Consider the following 15,941-nt stretch of genomic DNA (forward strand, 5'->3'; position numbering starts at 1 on the left):
ACAGGAATGTTATTTCTCATAACAACATGGATATGAACTTTTAACACTACTTAAATTAATTAGTAACATCTGAAGTCAAAGAAGAAATTTTTAGTATGACTACAAAGAGGCTATGACTTTGGGATATTGTGACGAAAGAATTATGCAATAAATTCCAAAGTTGAGTTAGTGTATTTCTTTCTTATGAGTGAAAAATAATTTGAAGAAGCATTCTAAGATTTGCTTTTTTAGATAGAGACAATTTCTATTCAGTATTCATTTCCTTTTTGATAATTGAATGTATCCTTATTTATCAGTTGTATGTTGAATTCTATTTTTTATGTTTTAAGAGGTTTTGAATATGAACAAGTAACAATGGAGGATCAAAGCACCAGCATCATAAATAGTGCTTAAATTTATTTAGAAAGAATCTAAAAGGACAAGGAACTAGAGAGGTACACAAATCATGGAACTCTCCAGTGAAAGATTTTGCAATTTCTAATGTAATTTTATTCCAATATCTAATTAATCATTCAGTCCTTTGAATGTTGTCTCCAAAGATAGCTCAGTGCATTATTTACCTCTACCAACATTTCCCCCATGCAATTACTTTTTTATGATATGTCTGCAGCCTTCTGACTGAACTCCTCCTATTTACTCTCCACACAAGGAGCCTTCCTAAAGTGCTATTTTGCTCTGCTTAAAATCCTCATGACAGTCTCTTACTGTCCTTAGCAAGAAATCCAAAAAGAACAAATAAGATCTTTTTCCCTGTCTCTGTAATTTTACTTCAAAGAACCAGTGCGCCCAGTCACTAAGCTCCAGCCACCCCATCCTTTTCTCAGTCCCTAACTTCTTTCAGAACTCTTTTCTAAGAGCGCTCTTTCTCCCACTGTTTGCATAGAGGGCTTCCTCTTATCATTCTAATCAAATCAAGTATCCTCTCTGGCATTTCTTGACCATGCCATCTATCTAAGTTATTCTCTTTTATATTGTATAAACCACTTTAGTATTTTTATAGTCTTTCATGCAATTGTTTTTCATATCAGCAATTGCATTTGTATTATTTGGTCTTAGAAATCACACTCCTAATACCATTACTATGGTAAAGCTCATTATAAATTTTAATCATGTTTTGTCATTGCCTTAAAATATTTTGATTGAAGTTATTGGAATCACATTGGTTAATAAAGTTATATAGGTTTCAGGTGTAAAGTTCTCTAATAGATCAATTGTATATTGTGCTGTGTGTTCACCACCCAAAGTCTAACCTCCTTCTATCACCCTTTATCTCCCCTATACCTCCTTCCACCTGTCACCATCACCCCTTCCCTCTGGTAATTACAATACTGATGTATGTGTTTATGAGGTTTTTTATTTGTTTGTTTTCCCTAATCCCTTCACCTATTTCTCCCAGCCCTCAATCCTACCTTGACGGCTGTCAATCAGTTCCCTGTGCCTCTGAGTTTGTTTCTATTGTGTTTATTGTTTTTATTAGATTCCATGTATAAGTAAAACTATATGATATTTGTCATTCTCTGATTGACTAATTTCACTTAGCATAAAACCCTGTAGGTCTATTCATGCTGTAGCAAAAAATAAGATTTTCTTCTTTTTTTTAGAGCTGTGTAGTATTCCACTGTGTAAATGTATCACAGCTTTTTTATCCATTCATCGGCTGATGGGCACTTGGGCTGCTTTCAAATCATGGCTACCATAAATAGTGCTGCTATGAACATAAAGGTATATATATTCTTTCAAATCAGTGTTTTGAGCTTGTTTAAATATCTTCTCAAAAGTGGAATCATGGGGTCAGTATTAAAAATATCCATTTTTAATATTTTGAGGAAACTCCAGTTTTGCACAGTGGCTTCACCAGTCTGCATTTTCACCGCCAGTGCACAAGTGACAAGTGTTCCTTTCTCTCCACATCCTCACCAGCTCTTGTTGCTTATTGATTTACTGATGATGGCTATACTGAAAGGTGTGAGGTGATATCTCAATGTGGTTTGAATTTGCATTTTTCTGACAATTAGTAACATTGAGCATCTTTTCATATGTCCATTGGCTATCTTATGTCCTCCATGGAGAAGTGTCTGTTCAGGTCCTTTGCCCATTTATTCTTGGTGTGAGTTTTAAGTAAATTTTTATTATTAACTCTTATCAGATGTATCAGTGGCAAGTATGTTCTCCATTCGGTGGGTTGTCTTTTCATTTTGTTGATGGTTTCCCTTGCTGTGCAAAAACTTTTAATTTTTTTCTTTTGATTCCCTTGCCTGAGGTTCTATATCAGAAAGACATATTATTATTGTCTCCTTCATTACATTTTAAGCTCCATTAGGCAGGTAGGATGCCTATTTGTTTGGCCTATTTTTCTCCAATAGCACAGTGCCGGGCCTAAGAGAGTCATTATAAAAACATGTTGAACAAAAGGGTAAATTTGAAGATAAGTTAATAACACCTACCACATAGCCTCATTCCCTGCTTAAATACAAGCAAGTCCTTGGTTTGTATCCTTCCCTTGACTTACTTATAACCTCTATAGAAAAAAGAATTAAAAATAAATGAAAGAACAGCTAATTTTTACCAGCCAAAAATTGTATTAACCCACAACACATCATTCAGACTGGTATTCAGATGTCCTGAATAACTGTTCAATGTAACATACAGTAAAATCATGCCATTAGATAATGTTTGTATTGTTTTGAAAATCTATCTCTAAAATAATGTCTTTATGTTTTGATATAGAATACTAATCAGTTTCACTAGTAATTTAATTTATGGAAACAATTCTTCAGTTGAAATTATTTAATACAATATCCTATGTTTTAAAGAAATACATTATGGTATTAAGTGAAAAATCTAAACAGGTCTGTGAAAAAGTTATTGCCTTACGGTATTCAAAATGTTAGAGGTATAGTTTTAGATAATTTTATGGTTAGAGTTGCTGTTCTGCACATAAATGTATCACAGCACATTGTCAGTAGTATTTAAAGAGATTTCCGAGAACAACAGAGAACTTCACAAGGTGCTAGGGGAGATCACTTCCATTAAACTTTGTGCATTAACACTGAAGACTTAGAAACAAAATTTAATACTTTATTTATTCTAAAAAAATCTAATAAGAAGATTTAATTTGCCTTCTTCTGTAATTTTCCAGGCACACATATATACACAAAAAAGAATTCATTTCATTTACACTGATTTCGATCAAACTTTTACCTCCTCCCCAATTGCATCGGTACCACTCTGGGTGGGGTCACCGTCTTCCAGACAGCTACGAAAACAATGCACTCTTCTCAGTCCTCAACCTACTGCACCTCTCCCAAGTATTTGAAATGACTAATTGCTCATCTGCATAAAAAATGATTTCTTGGCTTGATTTCCAGGACATTATACTTTCTTCATTTTATAACTGATCATTTTTCATTTACTTTTGCCCATACTCTTCTGTTTGTCTTATTTTGTCCCCTACCTATGAAAGCAGGATTTATGAGGAATTGTTTTTTGGATCCTTTCTGCTCTTAACATGCAATCACTTTATTGGTCATTTCACGTAGTTTAATTCCCTTAAATACCACCTATGTGACAATAACTCCTGTCTCCTTGGCTTATGGGTAGTGGTGTTCTCCCTGCCTTTCCACATGGTCGTCTATCACTGAGTCCTAATTTCTTCCTCTTAGAAGGAAACCAATCACTTGGGATTAGAGTCTACCCTAAAGACCTTACTTTAACTCAGCTACTTCTTTACAGACCTTATCTGCAAATATAATCACAACCTGAGGCTCTGGGAGTTAATGCTTCAATGTACAAATTTTGAGGGGACACAATTCAACCCATAACAATGTCCAAAATTGAATTATTTAAATTCTCCCACAAGCCTGTTTTTCTACCAAGGAGGAGGTGGCAATGTCATCCTTCTTGTTGCTGTAATCAAAAACTGTGGAATTGTCCCTAATTCTTCTTTCTCTCTTATCTCCTTATCTAATCCCATTGGCTCCAATAGCAAAATAGATCCAGAATCCAATCTTTTCTATCTCTACTACTAACATGAAGACCAAGCTAATATTATCTCTTGCCTTATTTCAATAATTTTTCTCCCTTTCTTTCTCTTTTTCTCTTTCTCTTTTCAATGGCTTCTTAACTGGCCAAGTCCATCCTCCTATACTCTATATACAAGACAGCTAGAGTGACACCTTTAAAATCAAGTCAGATCATACCACTTTTCTTCTAAAAATTTCCTAGTGTCTCACTTGTCACCTTGAGTAACATCAAATCTTTTTTAAAGGTTTTATTTATTTATTTTTAGAGAGAGGGGGAGAGAGGGAGAAAAACATCAATGTGTGGTTGCCTTTTGTGCGCCCCTTACTGGGGACCTGGCTTGAAACCCAGGCATGTGCCCTGACTGGGAATCAAACCAGGGACCCTTTGTTTTGCAGGCTGGAGTGCAATCCACTGAGCTACTCCAGCCAGGGCAACATCGAGTCTTTAAAATGGCACTAAAGCCCTCCATGACACAGCCCTCTTGCCTCTCTTACATTATTTCCCAGCCCACTCATTTTCACTCACATAGTTTCAGCCACACTAAACCACCTGTCACTTTAAAATTCCAGATACTTTCCTGCCTCAGGCTTCACAAAGTCTCCATGCAAAGACCATCAGCTAAACCTGTTGATCACATGTAGCTGGATTTATTAAACTCACTGCATGTCATGGAGTATATAGTCTTGGCAGAGTTTCAGAAGTATCTAAAAAGGGCAAGGCAGGGATTCAGAGGCTGAGATTAGCCACAGCTTGGTGTTAGAGAAAGTCAGAGACTGGTGAGAATTCGTAAACTAGGCAAGTTGCTCAGCAAGTCAATAGGCTTTGGAAACCTCGAGTCCTGTCAAGTCAACTTGTCTATGATTTTATCTTGGAAAATATGAGCCTGAAGTAGTTGATGTTCAATCAGAACTGAATTTTGTGTTACATGTCAGTTTCACCGTGTTCTTGGTTCACAGGTTAGTAGAAATTGTGCGCTGTGGTTTCTTTTTCATTCCTAGGTCTTTGTATCACCTTTTCCTTCTTGTAGCAAACTTCTCCACTCTCTCCCTCATCCACGGGATTTTCTCAGACGTCGCCTTCTCACTGTGGACTATCTTGACCACCCCATTTAAAACCCAACTCTCCCCACCATCTCCCAAATTCATCTTATTCTACTCATTTTTTCCAGTAGCATTTACCACCTTAGTAAATGTAACAATTTTATCCTATTACTATGTTTATGGTCTATCTATGCACATTATGATATAAGCCAGTGAAAAACTTTTAAATCTTTGTTCATTTTTATCTCAAGCAATTAAACGCAACATGATACAAAGAGGTGCTTAATACATGCATAGAATGAATAAATGAATGAATGAGTGAACAAATGAATGAAACCTCCTTGGTGCTCTTTAAGAGACTTATAACACAGTTCCTACAAAGTGATTAAAGGGAGAGGGACTGACATAAACTCTCCAAATTTACAAGACTGGCATTTAAACTGGTATTCTGACATTAAATGCAAAAAAATGGACACACTGAACTATCAACTTCATATATGTTATGTGATATGGGAGTCTAGAAAAGACAACTATAATATTTAGTAACAGAATAGAGATGATCAATGGTTGCCTGAGGCTGGAACTGGCAATGTGGTATGACAGAGAGGGGTCACATGGGAATCTTCTGGGGTGATGGAAAGGTTATATATCTTGATTGTGGTACCAATTATAAGGGTACATATATAATTCAGGACTCATCAAATTCTATACTTAAAACAAGTGAGTGCATTTTATTGTATAAAAATTATATCTCCATAAAGTTGATTTAAATTTTTAAAAAGTCCTGGCTGGTTTGGCTCAGTGGATTGAGCACTGCACTGTGAAGCAAGGGCTCACTGGTTCCATTCCCAGTCGGGGCACATACCTGGGTTGCAGGCCTGGTCCCCAGTGAGGGGTTCATGAGAGGCAAACACACACTGATGTTTCTCTCCCTCTCTTTCTCCCTCCCTTGCCTTCTCCATAAAAATAAATAAATAAAGTCTTAAAAACAACTCAGATCTTTAATACTTATGTCCAGCTCCTTGCTACTCCTTTGGCCGGCTCACATCAGACACTCACACTGTGCCCTAGCGGGTAGCTCAGCTGATTGGAGTATCATTACCTGTGTGTCAACATTGCTGGTTCAGTTTGGTCAGGGCACACACACAAGGGATGACCAATGAATGCACGGATAGGTGGACCAGTAAGATGATGTTTCTGTCTCTCCCTCTTCCTCTCTCACTAAAATCTATAAATAAAAATTTACCGAAAGACATGCATACTATATATCTTATGTGAATTTCTCAGCGAACCTGATTTCTTTTAGTCCTAGAAATTAAGCAAACAGGTGAAATTTTTTATTTTCATTTCCTGCAGAAAACCCAGTAATCCATTGTTCAGCATGGTAGGGTACAGTAAATATTAATTCATGAACAGGTAGCTCGTTTCCTTTTTGGACTTGAGTTCATATCTAACTTGGTTGAGTATAATATTTCTTAAGCCTCTTCAGCATCATATCATCTGTCTCCATCCAACAGATAGTTCATTTTCACTTTTGAGAAAGTTTCATTCTCTAAACATGACATTTCCCTGACATGAATTCTCATTTTCCAGACAACTTGATGTTTCTGCACATGTCCTAATTTTAGTAACCAAAAATATAGACAATGCTGAAAGTGCATGAACCTATGTTGTGGTCATAGCCCCAACCAGTCATCCTAGGTGGCGATGTAGATAAACCAGCCTCTGACTATGCCCTTCCTCACTCTGGCCTGTGCCCCTGTTTTCTTTCCAACACAAAACGAGTTTACCCCTGTAAAAAAGCTGCGTTTGTAAAACTGCCTTTGGTGTGACCTGCTTGTGGTCGCTCCATTTCATCTTTGCAGTAATGGCTGCTGAGTGAGATAGCCTGTTTCATACTTTCCCCTCATGCATACGTCAAGTTGCAGAAATCTTTGGCGGCATTCACTGCCTCCTTGATGACAAGACAACTGCCTCACAGGACTCCACTGTTAGTGATGCTGCCATTCTCCTGTGTTTTCAGTGATGCGAAAGAGCTGAGAGTAACAAGCCAATGAAGCAGTGTGACACGCATTTGAAATCAGTCATGTACTTCTACACAGATTGGCCTGGAACTGGCTGTCTTCTGCTCACCCTGCAGCCTGATCTTAATTCAACTTTTTGATCCTCAGTTGGCACATTCTGAGAGGCAGTATGGACTGAGGAGCTAGGAAGACAAAATTCAAATTCTGACTCTCTTCCTTACCATCCTGAGCAGATGGAGAAAACCGATTTAGACTTCAGTTTCACCTTGCAGTGGGGATTCAAGTAAGAGCGATAAAGAGGGCTGCTAACGAGCACAGGCCTGAGATCAAAATGCCACATAACTTTGTATTAACTATGTGACCTGAGCTATGGCAAGACTTCTTCCAAGCTCAAGTTTCTTCATAAACAAAATGGTGACAAAATGGAGGTCTTTTTTCATATTTACACTTTTGAATATTCTAGGCTATTGATTTCTTGTACTATTTTGTTCTCAGAAATTTCACTTTTGAAATGAATACATCTATATATTTTTATTCACTCACTTCAGGTTTTATTACCACTATTTTTCTTATTTTGTGTGTGTGTGTTTTGCTTAGTTTTAGTTTTTAGAATGTCCTAAAAAGGATACTAAATTCTTTATGCTTATCTGTCCTCTAAGAAAGCAGACAAGGTTATGAATGTAGAAGACCCCTAGACTTTACAACTCTGCGAGGTAACAGATTTTCTTAAAGCCCTCCACCATAAGCATCTGTAAATGTAGACATCAGAAAACTGTTTGATGCAGGGGAAACAGGCGTGCAAGTCTGTGATGACTGAGAAAAGAGAAACCTGTGCGTTTAGTTCACAATCAGCCTGTCTCTCTCTGGGGACAGTTTCCTGACTGCAGGTCAGAGCACAAGCAAACACTGTCACAGGTACAGACAGTGTGTGGGAATGGCAGAAGCAGTTGGCACTTGTAGAGTAACACTCAGAAAGAAGATTCATGTTGACAAGAAACCTTAAAAGTTCATGTATCGTCAGTTCCATTGCTGTGAGAGAGAGAGAGAGATTGCAGACACACAGGGTGAGACAACCTCAGGCTGCCGAACAGTTCACAGTGGAACAGAGGCATCCTAACGATGACAGGTTTAGGGGAAATACACTGGTGCAGGATGTTGGCATCCTGGCCCTGCCAGAATAGAGATATCTTCAAAACCCTCAGTAACATCCATGGCATTCAGCTTGAACACCAGAAAGTGTGGCCTTAGGAGTCAGGACTATGCCGTAGAAGAAAACCATGACAAAACCCAAATTAAGGTGATTTTTAAAACTACTTAATTGAAGTATGAATGACATACAGAAAATTCTGTATGTATTTATTCAGTTCAATGAGCCATGAGGCCTACTTATATTTAAAGGTCTGAAGGTAGATTCAGAATAGAAGACCAAAAGAACAAGGTCATCATACAGTCCCAAGGAGGGAAGCAAGGAGAATGTGGTGTCCCTGAGGGAAAGAGAAAAAAAATTAATCAAAAAAGAGTGGTAAATTATGCTTTAGGGAGATCAGTTAAGATGAAGATTGACAATTAACTAAACACTGACGAATTTTAACAGAACAGTTTCAATGGAGAGTTGAGGAGAAAGCCTGCTCCTAGTGGGATAGAGAGAAAGTGGGAAGCTCCAATGAAACGTGGGAGCTAACTGCACACATTTATTTTCTCTCACAGGCCAAAGTCCATAGCAGTGGCAAATGACATACAAATAAACTGTTAATTCATAAGGACAGAGAAAAATGGGAGAAGGAATGTAAGAAGAGAATTCAAAAAATACTGGGAAGGGAGAAGGTGGGCAAGCCGATTGTACCTGACTTAAGACCAGTGGTGCTCACCTTATTATTGCTCTGAGGAATGCCAGTGTTTTCTTTTAATTGCTGATGTCCATTAAATAAGATACTACTAAACAATTTTTCACATTGGGGAACCTATAAAATCAATAACATATTGTATCATTATGTATTACCTATGATACCAAAAAGCTGAAACCACCCAAAATGTCTATTAATAGGAAATAGTCAATAACTGGTGCATACATCCCCCCCAAAATTAGGATGATTTTTGAAAAGCAAAATAGATCTGTATTTACTGCCATGATGAAATATCCACTCTGTTAAATAAAAAGAGCTAGCTACAAATAAGAGAATATCTTGAGTAAGAAAAACAAAGCAAAATAAGTCTTATACATATATATTTATGTGTATATAAATGTGTATGAAAATAGCAGTATTTTCAGAGGGTAATCAAACAAACTTATGAAAAAATCAATTAGTTTGGGTGGGTTTAGGGACCAAATACAATCAATTTCTAGTTTAATTCTTATAAATTTCAATGCTAGTTTACTATTACAGAAAGTGTGCATTATTTTTTTAATTAAAAATATCTAAGCTAGAGAAGTTAATGGAAAGAGAAAAGAAAAAGAGACAGAGAGATATCCAAGCATGAATTAGTAGCAAAGCCAGAATGAGAATGTGGCCTCCCTGGGCTTTGTTCTTTGCATCTGCCTGAGGACCTTCTCTCAATGGACAAGGAGAAAAATCAAATCAACCACAGGAGCCTAGGTCCAAATATAGCCCTGTCATTTAGATGTCTGTATTGAACGAAAGAAAAACAATAGTTTATGTAAGCATGTAGGTGAAGTGATCATGTCAAAAATGACAGATGAGTGTGGACTTCCAGAAATAACAACAGTAACAAATAAACTTTTTTAAATGGAGAAAATACAGGCAATAATTACGTATTGAAAACTCCTTTTGAAAGCACATGCAGAACAAAGAGGCAAATATAAAAAGCCAGTTTACAGGACAGGAAATGCAGATGAAGGCCAAGACTGACACATGGGGGACTGATGATGGAGAGGCTGGAGAAACTTCAGAGAGGGAAAATGATGGCAAGAGCTAGAAAGAAAATTTTAGATTAAAGCAACTCAGTGAATGAAGAAAATGAGAAAGAAGCATGAAAGGGGATTAATTTATCTGAAACGTTTTTATAAATATGCAATACAGACTGATAAAAGCTAGAGAATTAAGAGAGTAAAAGTTCTTGCCACAACCTCACGGAATAATCTGGTCCAGCTAAAGTTGATCAGAAGGCCATTTTGATAAAGTGTCTTGACTTCCTCACATTTGTTTTCTAAAGTGAGCTCTAAGATATTTTTTATGCCAACACTATATCTTCATCCTATTCAGTTACCAGCTTCTAGAAATACTCGTAATTGTAATAGGTGCTCATTAATTGTCAAAGATGAACTGGTTTTTATTTTACTCCAGACTCCCATTATATTAATTTGCATATTCCCATTTTTAAAAGGAAAAATATGTAAAAGCCTAAGATGCAACTTTGTAGGAATAAATTCAGGAAACAAACCTGTTGTAAGGCAGACAATATTTGGAATGTTTTGGAAAATCTAGAACTTTATAGAATTTAAATATTTCCTCACTCTATCAGTTCTTTTTTATCATTCACACCTCCAGCTTCATTTTTTCAAAAGTTTTCAGACCAGTGGAATATGTCTTCTTCTTAGGGATTTTCTTTTTCTCTCTCACACTCATAAATCTCAGAGTTTTGCACACTTTATTGAAGTACTAAGATTAAATAATTTCCTTTGTTAATAGAATTAGAGTGTAATCTCCCTTACTTGCAAGTGCTAATATACCCTCTTCCTTTAAAAATTTATAAATGTGTGGGTGTATATGTATGTGTGTGTGTGTGTGTGTGTGTGTATATATATATATATATATATATATATATAATACAACTATGAAAAACAAAACATTATCTATCCCCCTTTGGGACATGGATACACCCTCTTTAAACTTTGCCTCTTTCAATGGGACTAGACCTCTGAACAATAGCTCTGTTGGGACTTAGTTTTCTCTGCAGAGTCCACTTTACCTATGAAACTGAGAAACCAATGAGTAATCTCTGAGTCAAGAGTATCTAGCTCAACCTTCAAAATGCTATATTCTGCAATGCTGAAAAAATATGTTTCTGCTTATTTAAAGCCACCTACAACAGGGAGACAAAGAGACAATTAATGTCTCAAAGGAAATCTTTCCAAAAACGTCATAAACACAATCTGTTACCAGATTCAGTCTAAATATTTCTTACCTGACTGAAAACTGGTCGAGAGAGTAACCCAAACCACATTAGAACTTAGACAATATGTTCTATAAAATTAGGATAATTTACTAACAGTGTAAAGATTCATAGAAATAACATGAAAATAAACATGATCTGTCAGGGACATGATTAATGGAGAAAATAAAATGTGTGTAAATCCCCATTTCCAGGCAAAGTTAAGTGCATATTTTTGAAAAGATAACAAATTGAAAATAAAGAGAAACATTTTCTAAACTTTCACATAAAATTAAAGTAAATTATATCTGTTCTATAGCCCACATGCCAAAAGATAGAAAATAATAAAGGGTAAAAATAGTATTTACAACATAAAAATAAAGTGAAAAAAAGATACCTTGTAGTTGCTGTCAATTATACTATAGCTTACACTTTATGGGTGCAAAATGATCTCACTATTCAATATGAGATATCTACAAGAACAAATTGCCAATTATAATTTATAAATATTAACATAAATCTTGCATAAATTGAAAGATATACCCCACTGGACCATAAGCTTCATAACTGCAAAAATTATTTCCAGACTTCCGCCAAGATGGAGGCATAGGTGGATGTTCCGGGCCTTCTCACACAACCAAGTTTATAGACAACTAAATATTAGCAACAGAAAACACAGCCTAACACGGAAAATTGAACTTTTTGGAAGTCCGTTAACAACAAATTCTTCAGCCTGACCAGTAAAGGGGCGAAACCAGCGGCTGGTGAAGCGGGATTGCACAGGTCTGGGTCAGCCTGACTCAGGCGGGGAATCCAGACGCGGAATCCAGGTGCAGGGTTGGACCTAGTGAGCGACCCAGCGAGCGACCGCGGGGGAGACAGCGGGGGAGCGGTGCTGCGTGTTGACTGTGGTAGCGCATTTGTGAGCGGGAGGACAGGCGAGGGAGTGAGCGGTTGGACCAGGGCCCCGCTGGTCCCCGCGGCAAGTGGAAGTGGAGGGCGCCGCCATTTCCCTGCCCTGACCCCACCTCCACATACAGCGTCATAACCCAGCGACTCTGAGTGGCCCGGCCCAGGTGAACCACCTAAGACGCTAATCCTCACCCAGCTGTGAGAAACAGCAGAGGGGTTGCCATTTCTCCGCTCTGACCACGCCCCCACATACAGCGTCACAACCCAGCGACCTGGGAGTCCAAGGCACCTCTTCTCACACTTAAAGGGCCAGAACAGACCAAAAATGTCGCAAGAATATCTCAAAGCCCCAGAGCCCATAGATCTAAGCGATGAAGAAATAGCAAAACTCTCAGACGCACAGTTTAAAACACTGGTCATCAGGATCCTCACAGAACTGGTTGATTATACCGACAAATTAGACAAATATATGAAGGCGAAACTAATTGAAATGAATGGAATTGCACAGGACACCAATAGCAATGAAAAGGAAACTGGGACTCAAATCAATGGAGTGGACCAGAAGAAAGCAAATAATGGCCAAACAGAAAAGAGTCAAGAAGCAAGAATTCAAAGAAATGAGGAGAGGCTTAGGAACCTCCAGGACATCTTTAAATGCTCCAACATCCGAATTATAGGGGTACCAGAAGGGGGAAAGGCACAGCCACCAGTGGAAAACTTATTTGAACAAATAATAAAGGAGAATTTCCCCAATCTGGCAAAGGAAATAGACTTCCAGGAAATCCAGGAAGCTCAGAGAGTCCCAGAGAAGTTGGACCCAAGAAGGAACACACCAAGGCACATCATAATTACATTAGCCAAAATTAAAATGAAGGAGAGAATCCTAGAGGCAGCAAGAGCTAAGGGGACAGTCACCTACAAAGGAGTCCCCATCAGACTGTCAGCGGATTTCTCAAAAGAGACCTTACAGGCAAGAACGGGCTGGAAAGAAGTATTCCAAGTCATAAACTCCAAAGACCTACAACCAAGATTGCTCTATCCAGCAAAACTTTCATTTAGAATGGAAGGACAGACAAGGTGCTTCTCAGATAAGATCAAATTCAAGGAGTTCATCATCACCAAGCTCTTATTATATGAAATGTTAAAGGAACTTATCTAAGAAAAAAGAAGTTAAAGAAACATGAACAGTGAAAGGACAACAAACTCACAGTTATTAACAATCACACCTAAAACAAAAGCAAACTAAAAGGACAGCTAGATCAGGAGTGGAAACATAGAAATGAAGATCTCAAGGAGGGTTAGCAACAGGGGAGTGGGAGGAGGAGAAGGGGGGAGAAGATACAGAAAATAAGTAGCATAGACAGTAGATAGAAAATAGATGGGGGGGCAAGAATAGCATGGGAAATATAGAATCTAAAGGAATTGAGACACATGGACATAAACTAAAGGGGGGTAACGGTGGGGATGGGGGGGTAGGGTGGAGGGGAATGAAGGGGGGAATAGAACAACTGTAACAGCATAATCAATAAAAAAATTAAAATTAAAAAAAATTATTTCCATAATGTTAATCAATGTGTTTTTATGCACACTTATACAATGTATTGATGAAAATGTATTTTATTAATGAATAAACCAATTAATGAGCAAAAATCAGAAGAAGGCAATCTTATCAAAATTTAAAATGTGTATATCTACTCAAAAAGATGTATCTTAGAAGATAATTAAATGATTATAAATTTTATCTGGACTCATCCGTATGAACAAATAGGTAAGAATGCTAAAATGTACCAAGGAAGAATAATAATGAGACACTTGACCTATCACATATTAAAATACATAACTTTATAACATTACAATGACATCTGTCATGGTAGCAATATAAAAATAGGCAAATAATAGACCAAATGGAAAAACACCCACATGCACACGTGTACACACACATACGTGTAATTCCATGGCTACTCCTTACATTCCTCTCAGATACTAGTCTATGTAAAGAGAATAAATTGAATCAGGTAATTTTTTTAGAGAGATAAAATACAAGTGATCTTTAACTGATTGAAATCATATTAATACTAAAAACAATGTAAAGGATAGAAGACATTACAGAGGAAATTGACTGCTTCTTATTAAAGAATCACAAATTTAAAAGATGAGTAATTAAATTAAAACCATATTCATATCAAATATAAAATAAATATTAATATCTTTAATAAAGATCTTGTGAAAAATTTCAAAGTTGCATAAAATTATGAAGTTGGTGATTTGTTTTTATATAAACACTAAAAGTATGATTCAAAAAGAAAAACTGATTAAAAAGTCTGAATAGTCGCCTCAACAAATAAACAGATGGCAAATAAACATATGAAGACATGAACAAAATTTTTCACAATTTGGGAAGTGGAAATTAAAGCAAGATACCAACACACACTTCTCAGAATTGCTAAGATCCAAAACCCTGACTGGCATGGGTTTTGAATTAAAGCTCTCATTCGTTGATGGTGGAAATGCAAAATTCCATAGCCAATTGGAAGACAGTTTGGCAGATTCTTTCAAAACTAAAAATAGTCTCACAATAAGATCAAGCAGTTGCACTATGAGGCATGTTACCCAACTAATAAGAAAACACATATCTCTGCAACACCTGCATGTGAATACTTACAACAGCTTTCTTCATAACCACTCAAAATTGGAGTTAACAAAAATTTTCTTTAGATGCAAATGGATGAACTATTACATCTATACAAGAGAATATCATTCAGTGATAAAAAGTAATGAGCTATTATGCTATGAATAGACATGGCTGAATCTCAGATGCATATTGCTCAATGAATAAGTGTAGAAATGGGTAGATCTGCATAATTCCATGTGTGTGACAAACTGAAAAGGATGAAATTATGGTAATGCTAATGATAACTTGATTAGAGGTTCCAGAGATTTGGGGTGAATTCAATAAGTGAAGCACGGGGTATTTCTAGAGTAGGGAAATTATTTCGTATAAGACTGTAATGCATGACACACGACACTATGCATGTGTCTAAACCAATGGAAATTGGCACAGAATGGCACAGAATGTACCTTAAGGTATGTAAAAATCATAAATAACAATAATTCAGGAGGTCTCCTGAAATCCATAATAAAATGCAGACTGTAACAAATAATCTAGTTGTATTAAAAAATGCAAAAATAACCTCATTGAATGAAATTGGGGGAAAGTTGTTGATCTAAGTAACTGAAAATAAATGGAGTCTGTGGGACTAAAGGTAAAAAATAAAATGATATACAGCTCTGTACTCTGATATAGTTGTTTCTTATGGGGTTGCAGGTTAACATCTCTGATACTGCTATACATGTATACCATAAATGAATAATTATCTAAATGGATGATGGGAACCATCAGAGGAGAAATTTATAGATAAGTATGAGGAGGTTTGTCTTTGGAAAAGACAATAATTTTAGGAAAATTAGATGGCAGCAGAAAATAAGGAAGACCAAATATAAGATGGATTGACTCCATAAAAGAATCCGTAAGACTGCCAGAGCAGAACACGGCTGTTGATGGTAGGACATTACAAACATCACCCACTCACAGGGTCTCCTAGAGTCAGAGCTGACTCAATGCACATAATCACACAAGGATGAAAGTTAGAATGAGCCATGTGGTGATGCATTAGAGTTAAAGATCTCACTGTGAGCTCCTATTTAGCTTAACATGAATATAGATAAATCCATATAGAAGTGTTCGTAGATATGCCTTTACAAAAAAATTAGTATACATACATATATTTTTTGCTCCCTTATCTGGAGAGACTAGAAGCATGCTTCTCTAGTA

This window comes from Artibeus jamaicensis, unplaced genomic scaffold (assembly GCF_021234435.1).
Source record: "Artibeus jamaicensis isolate MK-2021 breed Jamaican fruit bat unplaced genomic scaffold, CSHL_Jam_final contig_484, whole genome shotgun sequence".
Lineage (NCBI taxonomy): Eukaryota > Metazoa > Chordata > Mammalia > Chiroptera > Phyllostomidae > Artibeus > Artibeus jamaicensis.